Here is an 18,321-nt window from a genome sequence, read left to right on the forward strand (position 1 = left end):
TTCTTCTTCCAAGAAACAGATCAAGAAAAACTAATTACAAGGCACGGCACCGAAGTTAAATGAAAACGTAATCCGGCAATGCGGAGAGCAAATTAATTTTTTAAAAGATAGATTTTAGTTAGGAAAAAAAAAATACATTGTTCTCTCTGGTAACATTTGTTAAAACTGTGCTCGATTAGGGCTGAAAAATCAGTACTAACCCAGAACTCGGAGGTCACTCTCCCGGTGCGTTGTCTTTAGAAATTCTAATTTGAAAATGTTCAAGCCTTCTTTTGGGTCTTTGTTTTGATTTCTAAATAGAAAGGTTTGGGGGTTTTGTTTTGTTTGTTTTGTTTTGTTTTTATTCAAAAATACTACCTCTCTGTTTAGACTGAGTGGTCGTGGAAACTGGGAGGATTCAGAAAAGGATTTTTCGAAAGTGCCTCAATTGATATTTTATTGCGATAATAAATATTAAAAAAAAAAAAAAAAAAACTTTCTCCCTTTCAGGTGGATGTCACATTCTAAAAAAGCTCTCGACTATTGGAAAAGTGGGCAGGAAGGCATACCTCTGAGAAGTTGCTCCAAGCTAGGGCTTGTCTCTCGCTTCCCTCACACCAAATAAAGAGGGTTTTGTTATTTTCGCTGTTAATGGTGGCGTTTGTTTCCTTTTTTTGTTTGTCTGTTCTACAAACACTCTTGTTGGGTCTTCTGCATCCTGTATTATCTTCCTAAGGAAGGTTTCCCATTTCAAAAATGCACACGCTGCCACACAAGAGGAAAATCACAATGCTTCATCCTAAAGATAGTTTTTAAATGTCCAAACATTCAAATACAATAATAAATATTTTTAAATGGAATGCAATGTATGTCTGATTAACTGCCTCTTTGCTGTTCCTTAGTATCTCTAACAAGGCCATTTCCTTAGCGTGGTGTTTGTCTGAAGCCATTACAAACCCCACCTTGTTAATTTTCTTACATCGAGATTTTAAAAATTATCTTCCTCAAATCTTCATCCCATCCTTGTTTTGTTTTGTTCGTTAGTTTGACCTACTACATCAACTGACTCCAGCAGGAAATAAGTTGACAGATGTTATGTGACATGAGGAGAGTTGTGTTTTTTTTTTTTTTTTAAGATGAAATCTTCAGTCTGTTAATTTATTTTTTTTAATGGAAAGGTTTTTGTTTGTTTGCCTTTTTGGTGTTTGGTTTTTGGTTTTTTTCTGTTTTACTGTACTTGAGCAAAACAGGACTCAAGAAAAGAAAGCCACGTCCTCTTTTACTGTATCGGCAGTGAATTTGCACCACCTTCTGGTAGGTTCGAGAATGACGAAAATACCGATGCTTCCATAAAAGAATTCTTTTTTTCGCTCTACTTCTATGAACATTGTCTTATTTGTATCTAAACCCAGAGCACCAGTGAGCTTCTCTGAGAACTCACAGAAGATTTCCTCCAGCCTGATTTGATGAAAATCCTTTGAACCAGGAATCTCCCCCTTTTTTAAAATCACATCGCTGAAAGAGCTTAGAAAGTCCCCAACTGGTTCTTGTGTGTTAATTTACTGAAATGCCTGGCAGGAAAGTAAGAAATGGCTCTAGACTAGTCCTGTTCTATTTTGGCTTTCCTCTGTAGAGTGCTTGAAAACAAATCAGAGGCTCTAACTGTAGCAGCAGAGAAACAAACGCTTCTCTTTCTTGGGTTCATAAGACCCTCATTACCCACAATTAATCATAATGACATGCTGTATTCAGGCTTCTTGCTGGGGTCTGGCGAGGAGCACACAGATGTGGCTTTCTGTAGATTTCACTCCCTTCTGCAATATGGATTTCAGGATACAGAGCTCATTAGTACACATTACCAGCTCCCTGGGTCTGCTGTTTCTCTCAAAAGTGCTGGTCAGCACTAGGGTGCCGAGGGTTTTCGTGGCCTTCAGATACAGAGCATTTTTCATGGCCTTCCTGCTTGGTGATAAAGACCACAGGGTCCAAAGGTTGATCTTTTCCCTCAAAGCCAAGCTAGAGTTTTACAAATAGAATATCCAATACCAGGCATATGCGTAAATGTGTGGGTTATATATATCTTCTTATGTGAAGGTCTCTTATTCAAAGGAGAAAATTAACTTGATGTGCTTTCAAGAGTATGTGCAAAATTAAGACCATGTTCTGGTAAAGAAGGGGCCAAACATTTTGCCTGCATACCCCAGCTCATAGAGAGAAAGATGTGCAATTGGGTGAAATTAGTGGCATCCTTTGCTGACTTATTCATCTTATGTTAACCAACAAGCATTTACCGAGCCCCGATAGGTGCCAGGTCTGTGAAGCTGAAACTGATAGGCTTGCTGGCATGGCCTATTTGGGCAGAAGGTAAGACTGTCTTCACCTGGGTTAGGAGGGCCTCTCCAGGGGAACTGTGTTCAGGGCGTCTACCCAGACAAGGCTGTTGGGTACTTTTATAATGTTAAGACAACTCCATCAAGGAAGACCAATAAAAATTATATTCTCATCAGCATAATCTAAGCTCTTTATGACAAACTTAAGATTGTGAAGAGAGTATATGGAGAAAGCTATCAACTTTCTCGAGGAGTATTCCAAAATAAGATCGCTGTGGGGAAAACATACCAGCAAAAAATAAATCGCCTTGACCACAAATGAATTTCATGCTGCTAAAAATTTACATGCAAGGATCAAACTGGGAAAAGAAAATGAGCAAAAGACAAATAGGCATCTTAACAGAGGAAACACGTAAGTTAATAAATAAAAGAACAAACCAGGGATGCGTGAAAGCAAAGACATAATAAGACACCATTTTATCTCTAATGCCCATATTGATATATTTTACGGATACCAGAACACTATTCAATTGGGGGGGAAAGTCTAGCAATACCAAGTGTTGGAGAGGATGTGTCCCACGAGACCTCTTAAACTGTGCATCTGGAAGGAAAAGATAGAAAACAACTTGGCACATATGATATAACTCAGCAATTCTACCTCCAGGTGTACACCCAACAGCAACCTTTTCGCCGCTACGCCAGGAAAAAATGTGTAAGTGTGTTCAGAACAGTTGTAGGCATACTAGTGACCTCAATGTTCACAAATGGCAGAGTGCGTGTGTAAAACCCAGTGGTATATGGACCCAAATGAATATATGCATCAAAGTAAAACGAGACACGGGTATGTTGCTTAATCTGAGCATTAAAAAAAAAAAAAAAGGATAAACATTTCGGAATGGTTTCTCAAGTAGAGAACAGAAGGAGGAGAGGGTGGAGGCAGAACACATAGGTAAATGTAAATTACTTCGAGATCCTAGTTATTGGGTAGTGGGTTCATGGGTGCTTATTGTATTCTAAAGTCAAAGCAATAAATGCATGTAAGAGGACTGTGCACGCAGCAATGATGACACTGTGTCATGACCTGAGATTCGACAAAAAATAAATAACATGTAAAAAAAAAATTAAGGCGTTTGTGCAATTTTCTTATGACAAATGTTCTTATGGACGTATCATTGATAGCGAAGACCCTAAGGAAATTATTGGTAAATATGACTATCTGAAGCTTTTCAAACTTTTTGTATCGAGAACATACTTTAAAGAATTAAAAGCCAAACAAATTAATAAAAACATTTTCACCACAAATAAGTTAATGACCTTACTATATAAAAATCCCTTCAAAGCAACAAAGAGAGAGCCGAAGGATGGGAAGCAACCACATTCCTCCTCCCGGCGGATATAAATCACTGCATCGTTTCTGAATTCCAATCATAGCGTGATCATAATGGCAGCGACCCAAAATACTGAGCCTTTAGTATTGTGCCAAGCACTCTTCCAAGGACTTTCCGTGTATTTAATCCTCACAATAGCCCCAGAAGGTAGAGACTATCCACATTATCCACATTTCTCAAATGAAAAACTTTTGAAATGTGTATCAACGCGTGTGTATTATACCACATTAGCAACTTCCTCCGCCCAAATTGCTCAGAAGGTGATTGGCATCATTTAAAATTTTTCCTTCTGTTCCGTTCCCATCTTGAATGCACATAGAACTCCAATGCCTCCAAATATTGAATCTTTCTGTACTTGGGATGCAAAGAGGTCCAGAAAGTGTGAAAAAATACATAGCCCTTGACCAGCAATTTCATTTCCAGGGATATATTGTAAGAAATGAGTAAGGATATGTGCCAAATTTTAGCTGCAAGGGCATTTATACCAGTGCTTTCTGAAATAAGAAAATTATAATAACCTCCCTGTAAGACATGAGGAAATTGGCTGAATACATTGCAGTACATTCATAGGATGCCATAGTCTGCAGTCTTTTTAACATATCAAATTGTGTTTTTAATTAAACTTTTTATTTTGAGAGCATTGTAGATTCACAAGCAGTTGTAAGAAATAATGCAGAGAGAGCTCATATACCCTTTACCCAGTTTCCCTCCATGGTAACATCTTGCAAAACTATAGAACGACATGGCAAGATACAGAACGTATCCAACATTTCCACAAAAACGTTCCATGTTGCCTTTTATGGCCACACCTACTACCCTCCCACTGCCTTCCCCTCCTTAATCTTTGGCAGCCACTGATCTCTTTCTACATTTCTTTAATTATGTCATTTCAAGAATGTTATGTGAATGTGATTATACAGTAGACAATCGTTGGGGATTGGCTTCTTTCACTCAGCTTAATTCTCTGGAGATTCATCTAGATTGTTGCATGAATCACTAGTTTATTCCTTTTGATTGCTGACTAGTATTCCCTGGTACAGATGTATCAGAGTTTGTTTAATCATTCACCCCTAAAGAACAGGTGGCTTATAACCAGTTTGGGGCTACTAAAAATAAAGCTGCTCTAATCATCCCTCTACAGGATTTTGTGTGACTATTATAGGCCTTCATTTCTCTGGATAAATGCCCAGGAGTGAATTATTGGGTTGTATGGTAGTTTTGTGTTTAGCTTTTCAAGAACTGCCAAACTGTTTTCCAGAGTGGCTGTACCATTTTACATTCTCATCAACAATATATGAAAGATTCATTTTTCTCTGCATCATCGCCAGAACTTGACGTTGTCATTAATTTTTATTTTAGCCATTCTGATAAAAGTGTAATGATATGTCATTGTAGTTTTAATTTATATTCCTTAATGGCTAATTTATACATATATATGAGAGAGAAACTGAGAAGAAATTAGAGTTCCCAAATATCCCCTACCCCCATACATGCACAACCTCCCTGGCTATCCACGTCCCACACCAGAGTGTTACATTTGTCACAATCTATGAACCTACATTGTCACATCATTGCCCAAAGCCCATAGTTTAAATTACATAGCTTACACCCAAAATCCAGTTTCCTCTTAGTATTTCACATTCTATGGGTTTTGAAAAACATATATTGACATGTATCCACCATTGTATTATCATACAGAATAGTTTTAGTGCCCTAAATAGTGCTCTGCTATATCTCTGCCTCTCTCCACTAAGCCCTAATCTTTTTTACTGTCTCCAGAATTTTGCCTTTTCCAGAAAGTCAGATAGTTGGAATCATAAAGTATATAGTCTTTTCAGATTGGCTTTGTTCACCCAGCAACATGTACTTAAGTTTCCTTCATGTCTTTTCGTGACTTACCTGCTCTTTTTTTTTTTTTTTTTTAACATGTATTTATTTTTTGAGAGACAGAGAGAGACAGAGCATGAGCGGGGAAGGGGCAGAGAGAGAGGAAGTCACAGATTCCAAAGCAGGCTCCAGGCTCTGAGCTGTCAGCACAAAGCCCAGTGGGGGGCTCAAACTCATGAACTGCCAGATCATGAACTGAGCCCAAGCCGACGGATGCTTAACCGACTGAGCCACCCAGGCACCCCTTTACCAGCTTTTTTTCTTAAGTGCTGAATAATATTTTATTGTCTGGATGCATGCAGTTTATTTATTCATTCACCTACAGAGAGATATTTTGTTTGCTTCCAAATTTGGGCAATTATAAATAAATCTGCTATACACATGTGGGCAGGGTTGTGTGTGTGTGTGTGTGTGTGTGTGTGTGTGTGTGGAATAAGTTTTCAACTCTTTTGGGTAAATACCAATGAGCTTGATTTCTGGGTCATATGGTAAGAGTTCTATTTCGTCTTGTAAGAAACTGTCTTACAAAGTGGCCGTACTGTTTGGCGTTCCTACCAACAGTGAATGAGACTTCTCCGTCTTCACTAACATTTGATGTTGTTACTGTTCTGGATTTTGGTCCTTCCAGTAAGTGTGTAGAGGTATCTCATTGGTGTTTCAATTTGCATTTCCCGGATGACATAGGATGTTGAGGATCTTTTTTTTATGCTTATTTGACAACTGATATTTTCTTTGATGAGATACCTATTCAGGCCTTTTTGTCCTGTTTCTAATTGGACTGCTTAGGTTTTTTTTTTTTTTTTTTCTTTTTTTTACTGTTGAGTTTTAAGAGTCCTTTATATCCTACATGCTCTTTCTTAGATATGTGGTTTGCAAATATTTTCTCTCACTCTCTAGTATGTCTTTTCATCCTCCTAACTGGATATTTCACAGAAGTTTTTAATTTTGATGAAGTACGATTTACCTATTTTCTTCTCTTATGTATCATGCTTTGGAGTCAAGTTTTAGAAAACCTTTACCTAGTCCTAGATCCAGAGATTCTATCGTGTTTTTTAAAATAAAAATATTACACTTGTATGTTTTACATTTAAATCCAGAATCAATTTTCAGTTTATTTTTTGTATGAGGTATGAGACTTAAGTCAAAGATCATTTTGTGTCCACTGTCCCGGCACGATTTGTTGAAATGGCTACTCTTGCTTCATTTAATTGCCTTTGCACCTTTCTCAAGTATCAATTCAGCACATTTGTCTGGGTCTATTTCTGAGTTCTTTATTCTGTTCCACTGATCTGTGCCAATGCCTCTGCCAATACTGCAGTCTTGATTTCTATAGCTCTATAATAAGTCTTGAAATTAGGTAGACTCATTTCTCCCAACTTGGTCTTCCTTTTTAAAATTCTTAGCTATTCTAGTTCCTATGCCTTTCCACCTAAATTTTAGAATAATCTTGACTGTATCTACAAAAAATATTTGCTAAGATTGTATAGAAATTACATCAAACCTGTATATATCAATCTGGGGAGAATTGGCATTTTGACTATGTTGGCTCTTCCAAGCCCTGAACATAGTATGTCTCTCCATTGATTTGGAATGTCTTTAATTTATTTCATTATGATTGTGTAGTTTGGCAGCATACAAGTCATGTTTTGTTAGATTCACACCTAACTATTTTTTGTGTGATTGTAAGTGGTATTATATTCTCAGTTTCAGTTTCCACAAGTTTATTGTTAATATATAGAAGTGTAATTGATTTTTGGTTGTTGATCTTGTGTCCTGTGGCCTTGATGAACTTACGTATTAGTTCTAGGAGTTTTGGGGGTTTTATTTTAGATTCCTTGAGATTGTCCATATAGACAATTATGTCATCTGCAAACAAGGACAGTTTTATTTCTTCCTTTCTAATCTATGTGCCTTTATTTCCTTTTCTTGCCTCATCACCCTGGCTAGAACTTCCAACATTATCTTGAATAAGAGTGACAAGAGTTGATGTCTTGATCTTACTCATGATCTTAGGGGGCAAGTAGTAGGTCGTTCACAACTAACCATGATGTTAGCTATAGGTTTTGGTTTTGGTTTAGTTTAGTTTTGTTTTGTTTTGTTTTGTTTTGTTTTAATAAATGCTCCTTATCGAGTTGAGGAGCTTTCTTCTATTTTTATTTTTATAAGAGTTTTGTAATAAACTGGTTGAATTTTGTCTGTTTCGCTGCTCTAATCAATATGATCATGTGATTTTCTCCTTTAGCCTATTAACATGGTGGATTACATTGACTGAATTTTGAAAGTTGAATCAGTCTTGCATCGCTCAAAGACAACTTGACCATGGTGTATAATTTTTTAATGTATTGCTGAATTCTATTTGCCAATATTTTGTCGAGGATTTTGCACCTATATTCATAAGGGATATTGGTCAGTAGTTTTCTTATTTTGTAATGTATATAACTGGTTTTGGTGTTAAGGTAATACTAACCCCATAAAATAAATTGGAAGTATGTCTTCTTCTGTTTTCTGGAAGAGAATATGTAAAAATTGGTAGGAATTATTCTTTAAACATTTTGTAAAACTCTCTAGTGAAACACCATGGACCTGGAGATTTCTTTTATAAAGTCTTTAAATTATGAATTCGATTTCCATAAATAGTTACAGGGCTATTTAAATTACCTATTTCATATTGGATACATTGTGATAGTTTGTATTTTTTGAGAAAGTCATCTGTTTAACCTAAGTTGTCAAATGTATGCTTTTAGAGTTGTTCATAGTATTCTTCTATTTTCCTTTAGATGTCTGCAGGGTCTGCAGTGATATCTCCTGCTTCATTCTTGATATTGATAATTTGTGCCCTCTCTGTTTTTTTTCTTGCTGCATGTTTGTCAATTTTATTGATGTTTTCAGAGAACCAATGTTTTGTTTCGTTTTCTCTATTTTTGTGTTTTCTATTTCCTTGATTTCCGTTGTTATCATTTTTATTGCCTTCTTTCTGTTTGTTTTAGATTTCATTTTGCTGGGACTTTTTGGTTTTGTTTTGCTTTTTAGCTGTGCTCTTCTTTAGGTTCTTGAGGTGAGAGCTTATATATTGATTTGAGGTTTTTCCTCTTTTCTAATGAATGCATTGGGTAGTATACCTCTCAACACTGATTTACCTGCATACTACAAATTTTGATAGACTTTCATTTTAATTCTATTATTTGTAATTTTCATCTCTTTTGAGACTTTTTCCTTGATTTACGGATGATTTGGAATCGTGTTGTTTAGTTTCCAAGTGCCTGGATATTTTTCTGCTATTTTTATGTTATTGATGTCTACTTTAATTCCATTGTGATCAAAGAACACACTTTGTAAGATTTCAACTGTTTTAAGTTTGTGGACGCTTGTTTTATGGCCCAAAGTATGATTGATTTTGGCACGTGGTCCATGGACAGTTGAAAAGAATGTACACTCTGCTATTGTTGAATGGAGTGCTTTATAAAAAATGCTGATTTGGTCCTGTTGGTTGATGGTGTTGTTGAGTCTTGTATATCCTTGTCAATTCTGTGTCTAGTTGTTCTGTCCGTTCTGGAGATAAGGTTGTTGAAGTCTCCACCTATAAGTGTGGATTTGTCTATTTCTCCTTTCATTTCCACCAGCTTTGGCTTCACATATTTTTCAGCTCTGTTGTTTGTTATATATTTATTTAGAATGGTTATATCTTCGTGGTTTTTATCATCACCTAGAAATTTTTTTTCATTCTGAAGTCCATTTTATCTACTTTGTCTAATATTTATATACCCATTTCTGCTTTCCTTTGATTAATGTTTGCATTATATATCTTCTTCAATCCTTTTACTTTCAACCTGCTTACATCAGTATATATGAAGGGGGATTTGTTTGTTTCTAGACAGAAGATAGGTGGGCCATACTTTCCAATCCACTTTGTCAATTGCTGCTTTTTAATTGGTGTCTTCAGACTATTTACATTAAGTTTATATATTGATATGTTAGTGCTTACATCTACCATTTTATCTCTTTTGTTTGTTTTCTGCTTGTACTATTTTTTATTTGTCTGTTTTCTTTTTTCTGCCTTTTTTGTGGATTACGGAAACATTTTCTAGAATCCCATTTTGACTTGCCTGTAGGTTTTTAAACGTATTCTTTGTACAGGTTTTTTTTTTTTTTTTCAACGTTTATTTATTTTTGGGACAGAGAGAGACAGAGCATGAACGGGGGAGGGGCAGAGAGAGAGGGAGACACAGAATCGGAAACAGGCTCCAGGCTCTGAGCCATCAGCCCAGAGCCCGACGCGGGGCTCGAACTCACGGACCGCGAGATCGTGACCTGGCTGAAGTCGGACGCTTAACCGACTGCGCCACCCAGGCGCCCCATGTACAGGTTTTGACTGGTTTCTCTAAGTATTACGTTATATAGGTAACATATCACAGTCTACTAGTGATGACATTTTACCAACTTAATTGATGTATAGAAATCTCATTTCCATTTAATCTCTCCACCCTCCCCCATTTATTATATAATTGTCTTAAATATTTCTTCTACATATGCTTAGAACCACGTCAGTCATGTTATAAGTTTTGTTTTAACCATCAAACATAATACAGAAAACTCAAGAGACGAAAGTCTAAGGAATTTACTTATATTTTTGTTTACTGTATTCTTTCTTCCTTACTGACACTCCAATGTTCCTTCTTTTATCGTTCCCTTTCTGTGTGGAAACACTTCCTTTAGGGTAAGTCAGCTGGCAACAAGTTAACTTAGCCTTTCTTCATCTCACAATGTCTCGACCTTTCCTTCATTCCCGAGAGATATTTTCACTGGGTTCACAGTTCTTTTCCTTCACACCTGAAAAATGTTGTGCCACTTCCTTCTGACCTGTATGGTTTCTGATAAGAAATCAGCTGCCACGGTAATTATTTTCCCCTTAGAGGCAAGGTGTCATTTTCTCCTGGGTGCTTTCCATACCTTGTCTTTGTTTTTAGTTTTTAACAGTTGATTATAATTTGTCTTGTCATAGATTTTTTTGCATTTATTCTGTTTGGGATTCGCTAAGATTCTTGAATCTGTTGGTTTGGATTTCTTGCCAAATTTGGAGAGTTTGAGCCGTTGTTTCTTCAAGTACTTTTTCAGCTGCACCCTTTTCCTCCTCTCCTTCCAAGACTTCAATGACATAAATGTTAGGTCTTTTGTTTCTGTCTTGGGGTCTCTGAGTCTATTTTTTTTTAAGTTTATTTTCTTTCTGTTCTCCAGATTTGATAATCTCTATTCTTTCTTTAAGCTTACTGATTCTTTCCTCTGTCTGCTCCATTCTGCTTTTGAACTCATTCACTGAGCTTTCTATTTTGGCTACTATACTTTTTATCTCTAAAATGTTCTTTTGGTTCTTATTCATATCTTCTATTTCTTTCTTGACACTTTCCATCTCCTTTCTGAGGTTTTCTATTTTTTTTTTTCTTTGGTATCCAACATGTTTATAATTGCTCATTGAGGCATTTATATCATGATGGCTTTGAAATATTTGTCAGATAGTTCTAATATCTCTGCCATTTTTGTGCTTATGTCTATTGATGTTATTTTCATTCATTTTGAAATCTTCCTTGTTCTTGGTGTGGCAAGTGACTTTCTGTTGAAAACTGGACATTTTTGTATTATTTCATAAACCTCTAGATCTTATTTAGATCTTCTATTTTATTTAGCTTTCTCTGACATCACTCCAGGAAGAAGAGGAGGGACACCGTCTCATTATTCCCAGTGATGGTAAAAGTTCAGGTTCCCCACCAGGTCTCTGTTTAATACCAATAGGGAGAGAGGACTCTTCCTTACTCCTAGTCAGGGTGAGAGTTCTGGCTCCCCACATAGTCTCCACTAACATTGTGGTGGGGGAAGCCTCATTACCGTTCGATGATGGGCTAGGTTCTGACCGGCTAAGCCTCCTCTGATATCATACTAGTGGGGAGAGGGAAAAGTGCCTGATTACTGGCAAGTGGGAGTGGAAGTCCAGGCTTCCCATGAGGTCTCCACCAACACTACGGTGTTGGGTTTGGGAGGAACTTGTTACCAGCTGGTAGACATGAAAGTCGTGGCTTCCTGCTTAGCCTTCCCTGATACCACTCCGTAGACCTGTTTGGAGTTTTTGTGTGTTGTGGTGCATCATTACAGCCTTGTGAAGGTGTGAATCTAGGCTCCCCACTTGGTCTTTCCAGGAATGAGTGCAAGTGGAACCACAATTTTTTTTTCTGTAGTGTTTAACTGGAATAGAGTGGGTACTGTCTGAAAGTTTTCTATCTTCCTAAACTGCTTCCTGGTCTTTTGGCTAGAGAGTAGTCTTTGATTGTTGCTGTTGTTGTTGTTGTTGTTGTTGTCTGTCCCCATTGGTGTTTTCAGGTTACTAGCTGCTCCAGCTTCGATTTTCCGATATATGAGGCAGAACAAAAACCCAGGAAGTTCATCATTGAATTCTTCTTTGGGTCCTGATGGTCTTGAATTGATTTCTTTTTCTCTCCATCTCTCAGAATCTTCTTATATATGTTTTATATATAATGTGCAGGGTTTTTAATTGTACTTAAGGATGGAACAGGGAAGAGTTAATCTACTCCACCTTCCCAGAAGTAGAAGCACTCTGCAGTTCTTTTAAATGATGTAAAAATCTAATTACTGGTGGCAATTTCCTCATAATATGTTTTTGAGTCAATTTAAAAGTTGCAAAACACTATAATTATATTTTTACAAGTAGAATATTTATATAAAAGTCTATAAGAGTTTCTAGAGTGGGTATCAGTGATTAACCTCCACATATAGGAATCATCACCGATTTTTTCTTTCTATTTATCAGTACTTTCTGATTTTTAACGTAAAAATACTTAAATAAAATTTAAAGTAGCTCAGAGTATACATAAGAACTTTAAAAGATTTGACTATATTAGAAATAATAATTATATTAGCTACTATTAATTGTGCAAGAGCTATTATGTGTCAGACGAAACACTGGGTGCTTTTCAGGTACCAGTCTGACTTCCATGAGGTAGGCATTACCTGCTCCCATTTAACAGGTGGTAAGACAAGTTCAGAGAGGTCACTTGACTATTCACAAAGCTAGTAAGAGCTAGGATGCTAACTCAGGCTTAACTGGCTTTCTGCTCCCTCCCAACAATCACTGACATATTTCTGATGCTTTATGGTTTACAAAGCACTTTTCCCATGTGTCCACATTTAGTCTTCTCAGTAACCCAGAGGCAAAGTTGAAAAGGCCATTGAAACTTTACTTTGAAAGATTTGGTTTTAGTCTGTGCCTTCAACGAGATGTGAGATGTGACAAAATGAGAATTTGAAACAGATGATGTCTCTCCGACTTATTTTGTCCAAGTCTCCTTTGGGGATGTCCTCTGGAATCTTCCCATCCAAAAGTCTACCCACAGGGACTTAGATAACCTGTGGCCATGGAGTTAACTCCAGTGAAACAGTGAGCTCGACAGTTGGATGCTGTAAACATCCTCCAAGGGCCACTGGACAGCATCGCTTCTGGGGCAACGGAGGGGTTTGGGACCCCTCCCTACCTTAGACTTAAAACACATCACTCAAGATTCAGATTTAGCCATGATCCCCTTGCCTCTTAATTTTTCCCTACCCCAATTTTCAGGGGGAATAATTCCGCAGCAGCTCTAAAAGGAAAAGATGGAATACGTAGGCACATCTTTGAAAGTAGTCAAGTTGTTCTGAGTTCTCCTACTTCATTTTTTGTTTTTACCCACTAACCTTCATGTCCCTTTCCTCTGTACTGCTTGGACCCAGACAGGCTTTTGACTGTCTAGTGTCCTCCCCCTACTCTCCTCCCCGTCCCAAAGCCCAAGAAAGACTTCTTTCCTTTTTTGAATTTGTCTTCTCATAAGCCATTGGGTCTTCATACTTGTTGCGTTTGGCTTACATGGTGTAGTTAAATAGTTGATTTTAGTTGGTCAGCTAATTTAAAGTAAATTAATTGACCACATTTGAAAATAAAACGATTGCACAGAACCCAGTTTTTTTGACCCTTTTAAGAAGTTGGAAAATAGTACCAATGGGCACATTCTCTCGAGTTTATAACTAGTTTATAACTAGTTACAGTTCACCAACCACGTTACTTACCAAATGGCATGCTTTTGTGTACTGCCGTAAATTATTCTTCCTCTTTCCCTGCCTCCATATTCCACCATTTCTTTTTCAGATTGATCCCAGGTCTTCAGAGGGAAGCAATCTGATTAAATTCATTGACACTGCAGAAACTTGCTACTGAAGTCTGCATCATAGAACGGCCTCTTGGGCATCACCTGGGGGTTGCTGTAAATGCACGATCTCAGGCTCTATCCCAGACTTACTGAATTCGAATCTGCATTTTTAACAAGATCCCTGGATCATTGGTATGCACATTAAAGTTTAAGATGTGCCGCTATAGGATAATTGTCCCATGAAGTTCTTTCTCTTCCAACTCTCTCGGGCACATATGCATGTTAAAAGAGAAAGGTTTACAAAAGTAATTAATAACATTTTTAATGTGAATACAAACTGAAGATATTTCACGGGTGTCAAAGAAAATATTTTCAGATACATCACCTCTTACCTCTGGGAGATCCTAAATCCTGAAATTAGACCTGGAAACCCTTGAATAATTTCTAGTCCAGCCTTATTTTGTAGGCAAAAACTTGGAAGCTCAGAGAAAGGAACTATCTTGTCCACAATCAATCAAAAGCCAGTGGAAGAGCTAAGAGGAAAAGAGAGAGGAAGCTTCCTCGTAATGCTGCCGGGAGAAAAGGAATGTCGTAGTCTTAGGATTACCGAGGTCTTATTAATTTGTAGGACTTCCAAACAACTTCTGGTTTTACTTCTGGTCCTGCTGCATCTAGAGCAGTAGTTGTCAATCTGAATGTGTGGAAGAATCACCTGCAGGGCTTGGTAAACGGATTGCTAGACCTTACGTGCATGACGCGGACACCTCAGGCCTCACGTCAAGTTCCTTCTGCACCTCCCATAAACACCTCAGCTAACTCTCAGGCCTAACGGTGTATGTCTGAGTGGCACAGTCTACCTTTGGGAGGATGATCTAGAAAAGAAAATCATGCAGGTCATGAGCGAAGTCTTGGGGCCATTCAAGAGGGAATCTCAGGGTTCCAGCATCCACAGTACGGCCAAGAAGGTGGAGGGCATGGTCTCCACATGGGCACTACCCTTTGACTCCCCAGGATGCTTTACCTCATGGGGAGCAATACAGCCAGAAGGTCAGAGCAAGGTCTTTAAACTTTGCTACTGAAAATGTAGCTTGACCCAGTAACCTCAGCATCGTTCTGGAACTTACTAGACATGCAGAATCTCAGTCCTCACCCAAGACCTTCTGAATCAGAATCAGCACTTTAACAAGATTCCTTGGGACTTTTGTGTGCACCTGACATCTAAGTCCGCACTGGTCTAGGCCCAGGACCAGAGTAGAGCCCTTTCCTCTAAGTCTGAGGCAGTATTAGTCCTGGAGGATGAGAATGATGCTTTAACTTGTCTTTGGGTCCTGTGTAGAATCCACCATCCAGTTAGCAAGAGATTAATATTTGCTCAATTTGACTGAGGTAACGGCAAAGCAATACAAGTTATTTCTAATTTTATTTATTTCAATTTAGTCTCCCAAATGATCATTTCACAAGAAACAAAGTCATTCCAGAACTACTTATGAATGTAGCACAACAGAAGGAAATGATTTGGTAATTAACATTCCTGGAAGAAAATGAAGTATTTTTGAAGGGGAGAAGGAGGAAGGGAGGGAGGGAGGGAGAGTGAGAGAGAGAGAGAGAGAGAGAGTCCAGTTTCACTAGACTATTCCAGGCACAGGATCGATTGTTTTGTTAGTCAGAGAGTAACTCTAGTCAGGAAAGTTCTCAAGCGGGTGGCCTGCAGACCTACTGCCAGCCAGACAGCCTCACATTAAAATCGGTATTTTCCAGGTTATTTTGAAAACTGGAATGATCTAGAAACACTGAACCCATAGTCACAAGTGTCCACATTGGCTGAGGCTGGGTAGCGCTGCCTCTTAGCACGCACTGTGCCCCACGACACAGCACTTTTCTGCTGCCCTTCACCACCTCCTCACTGAGGTTCATTTGCCATGCTCCTGCCCTTGTGGATATCTATCTCGCATTCTCTGCTACAGAAACGCCCCCAAGTTTGGCTACCATAAAAGACACCACACAAAAACCTCCAAACAGAAACTTTGCAACCAAAGCATGCACTTGACAAATATTTGTTGAGGGCTCGATAGCAGGTCCTCCGATTGGAGAAACAGATGTAACCCAGATGTGGAGCTTCCAAATTAGCAGGAAAGAACAGGTAAGTGCACCATCACCAGAAATGTTCAAAGGGAGCAGGGTCGCATGAGATGCTCAGAGAAGTCATCACACCCTCGAGGGCACGAGGGCACGGGTGATTCATCTTGCTGCGTGCGGAGAGGTAGTTCAAACGTTTTCAGTCCTCCTCATCCATGGGATGCCCAGACACCTGTTCATCTGTCTTGTCAACTGATGGGTCAGGAATAAGAATCACAAAGGCAAACAAATACAGTTCTCCACCTCAGAACGTTGTAATGGACTTCCCTCTTACATCACTCTCCTTGGATAGTGATAGAAAACCCAATCATTAAGTTCTACTCTACACAGAGGTCGTTAGGGTGAAATTGTGGAATGCATTATTCTAAAAGGGTCATACAGAAAATACACACACATACACACATATGCACGTCTACATACACGTGTGTGCATTCATGTAGATATGTATGTATGTTTGTATGTGTATGCGTAGAGTAATCTCTCTCTCTCTCTCTCTGTCTTTCTTTCTCTCTCTTGCTCCCTGTGTAAAGAGATTGGCTAAGTCATGTTTGTTTCTTAAAGCTATGTTTGTTCTTAAAGGTAGATCGGAATATTTTAGTATGTTCAGAGACACCTGCCCCCTCACAGATATCCGGGGACACAGTGGCCTGGGTGTCACATGGGACTGACCGATCCGTCACATCTTCCCTGATGCTTTTTCTTGAGTTAGCTCTTCTATTTCCTTTCGGGCATGAGTTCAGTTTAGAAGGAAAAGGTTGAATCTCCTAATCCCTCCCCATGCAGAACTGAAGGGATTGTACCCTCTGAACAGAAGGGCTGTAACCTTCTTTGGAATTATTGAACTGCATGATTACAACCAGGAGAAAAAAAAAAAATGTATGGAGTACTTGGGATATGAGTAATTTGAATGGAAAGTAAGACATGAATAATTAATGGGATTAAGAGAGAGTAGTGCCTACATTTATTTTAAGGGGTCCCTGGCAGCTCACGGGGGCTTTAAAAATCCTCAAGACTTCAAGGATGCACCACTTCTGTGGAAAGTAACACCAGCTTTTCATGTATTAGTTCAACTCCAAAAGTCCCTAAATAACCGACCACGTGTCTGACTTTTACGGTAGAAAATATGAGTGCTGGATCTCAGTCTGGCATTTTAGATTCTACTGCAGAGGATACACTGGAAAAAAAAATATATCAGGACCACAGGCTACTTCAGAGCAGCAGCTGTTGTGAAAGTGCCAAAAAACCCAAAATGCTACCCTGGCCTTGCTCCTAACCAGCAGATGACCATGGGCAAGTGGCTTCCTCTCGACCGTCTTCACTTTCCTGTGTCTACAAGAACAAGATTGGGCCAGAAGAAAATGGGGTTCCTCTTAGCTCCAACCTCCCTCCCACTCTGCCCAATCATCCCAGACTGAAGAATGATCCTCAGAGATATCCTGGTTCTAATCCCAGAACCTGGGAATGTGACCTTATGTGGCAAAAAGACTGAAGATATGATTAAGGATGTGGAGACGGGGAGATTATTCTGGAAAATCTGACTGGTCCCTAGCTGTAATCACATCGGTCCTCATAAGGGGGAAACTAAGGGCAATTAGACACAGAAGAAGAGACAGAGAAGAAGAGAAGAAGAAGAAGAGAATTAGACACAGAGCCGAAGATCGGAGGGGTGCGGTCACAAGCCAAGGAACACCAGCAGCCACCAGAGGCTGGAAGAGGGAAAGAACAACGCTACCCTGGAGTCTCCAGAGGAAACCAGCCCTGCCAACATCTTGATTTTAGCCCCTGAAGACTCAGTTCAGACATCTGCCTCCAGAACTGTGAGAGAATACATTTCTGTTGTTCCAAGCCATTAAGTTTGTGGTGATTCGTTACAGCAGCAACAGGAAAGCCTTGGAGGGGTTTCAAAGATGAGAAACTCCTCCCACCTGGCCTGCTTTCTGCACTAATGTTACCTGCCTGACCCCTGAGGGCATTTGGGCCGGCATCCTCTGGAACGCACCCCTTCAGCAGGACCCTGGTGCTATAATTACCCGTGTATTTATCCACTTACTCATTTATTCAGCCAACATTCATTAAGTACCTGTAGGCCAGGGTCTCTGCAAGCACGGAGGATGTAAGAATGGAAAAAACACATCCCTCTCTTCCTCAGTGGGGTGACAAACAGGAACAATAGTGCTGGGATAGTGGGAAGAGTGACATGGACGTGGAGGGGTAGAGAGGAAGTGCCTTGTCATTGCTGGTCATCAAACGGGGCTTCCAGGAGGCAGGAGGGCCCTGAGGGCCAGACAGGGAACAGAATGAGAGGTCAGGGCATTTGGTCAAGGCCATGGAAGGGCAACAAATCTGACTTCAGGTCCAGACCCTTCCTCTACCATTACCTCCCAGGCCTATCCAAGGACACAACTCAGGTTAGCCCTC

The sequence above is a fragment of the Leopardus geoffroyi genome, chromosome C1 (genome assembly GCF_018350155.1).
Source record: "Leopardus geoffroyi isolate Oge1 chromosome C1, O.geoffroyi_Oge1_pat1.0, whole genome shotgun sequence".
Taxonomy (NCBI): Eukaryota; Metazoa; Chordata; class Mammalia; order Carnivora; family Felidae; genus Leopardus; species Leopardus geoffroyi.